Source organism: Homarus americanus, unplaced genomic scaffold (genome assembly GCF_018991925.1).
Source record: "Homarus americanus isolate GMGI-L3 unplaced genomic scaffold, GMGI_Hamer_2.0 scaffold59173, whole genome shotgun sequence".
Classification (NCBI taxonomy): Eukaryota; Metazoa; Arthropoda; class Malacostraca; order Decapoda; family Nephropidae; genus Homarus; species Homarus americanus.
Window position 1 is genome coordinate 14,193 of NW_024734186.1, and position 1,774 is coordinate 15,966.

Below are 1,774 nucleotides of genomic sequence, written 5' to 3' on the forward strand. Positions count from 1 at the left end.
ATGGGTGTGTGTGTGTGTGTGTGTGTATTTTATATATGGAAATGGAAAACTACAACTAGCAGTCAACTGTTCAGGTTAAATATCAGAACAAACTGCTCCGTTCACCGACCTGTGTATTGAACAACTCAACTTGTTTGTGTGCATTAATCCTCCTGTGTTTGTGTTACAGAATGAGTGGACATAAGGTTCGTGGTTTTATTTGGTTTTCATGTTTTACTTTTTCATTTAGATGTTCATAGCAGGAAAAAACTTGCAAATCTACATAAAAGAATCCAAGAAGGAATTAGGGACTTTGGTATCTTTCCTGGATGTACTGTCGGCTTCACAACCTGTGTTTTCAGTCAGTAGTACAGCTGAACTGTAGAGGATATTTCGTACCCTTACTATTTCATACTAAACTGTTTTGTGCCTGCATCATTCTGTACCCCTGTCAGGCGGCCGTCAGTAAGCTGGTCTGTTTTCAGTTAGTCACACAGCTGCCTGAGTGACAAGACATCGAGGCAGCCACACGTATTCCTCACCTGCCAAACACTACCCATAAAATCACATATACAGCATGTCTTTAATGCTGTCAGGTAGTGCCCGAGACAAGAATCCCTGCTGTGTGATGGCTGCAGTAAATGAACACCACAGAAAGTGAAGTACAAATATAGCAAGAAGTACTACAGACAGGAGACGTACAGTACCTTGCTAGTACATAAATGCTCTCAAGTGTGTTGTGGTTAATGTGGTTAAGTTTGAGGATATAAAACGTTATCCAGAATGAAATGTTCAGTGAAGACTAGGAAGGAGGTCACCAGGTCATGAATATTAACATCTTGTCCGTTCATGGTGTCATACTCCTGGCCATCACACTTCCTGGGTAAATATTTTGAGGTAAAACTAAAGAGATTGATGAGCACTCTGAAATTGATGGCACCCTAGGAGATCAATACTGGGAGATCAATAATTGGGAGACCAATACTGGGAGACCAATACTGGGAGACCAATACTGGAAATCAATACATGCACCTCTTCCTTCATGACACGTTTACTTCAAGCGACAGTTTACTCTGAAAAACCAATACTGGGAGATTAATATCAGAGATCAATAATGGGAGACTAAACTGGGAGACCACAATATTGGGAGATCAATACTGGAGACCAACACTGGGAAATCAATATATGCACTTTCCTTTCTTCTTCATGACACATTTTACTACATGATACAGTTTATTTGGTTACATAGTTTATTTAAGCCACATAGTTTACTTTAAGACGACATAGAAGTACGACATGAAAGTTTATCACACGACACACAGTTTACTTCACACGACACAGTTACGTCACATTATTACAGTTTTCATTTTACACGACATAGTTTACTTCCCACACGACATAAAGCCATTTACACGATACAGTTTACTTCACACGCATTACAGTTTACTTTGGCACGACATAAAGCCATTTCACACGACAGTTTACTTCACATTTATTACAGTTTACTCTACACGACACAGTGCCGCATTTCCAAATTATAACAGTTTACCTCACATTTATTACAGTGCTTATTTACACGACACAGTTTAATTCTACACGACACAGGTTACTTCACACGACACAGTTTATGCTACACGACACAGCTTACTCCACACGATACAGGCTATTCCACACGACACAGTTTACTTCCACACACACAGTGCTTTACTTACACGACACAAAGTGGTTTCTGGCACGACACAGGTTACACACGACACAGTTTACGCGCACATGACACAGCTTGCTCTACACGACA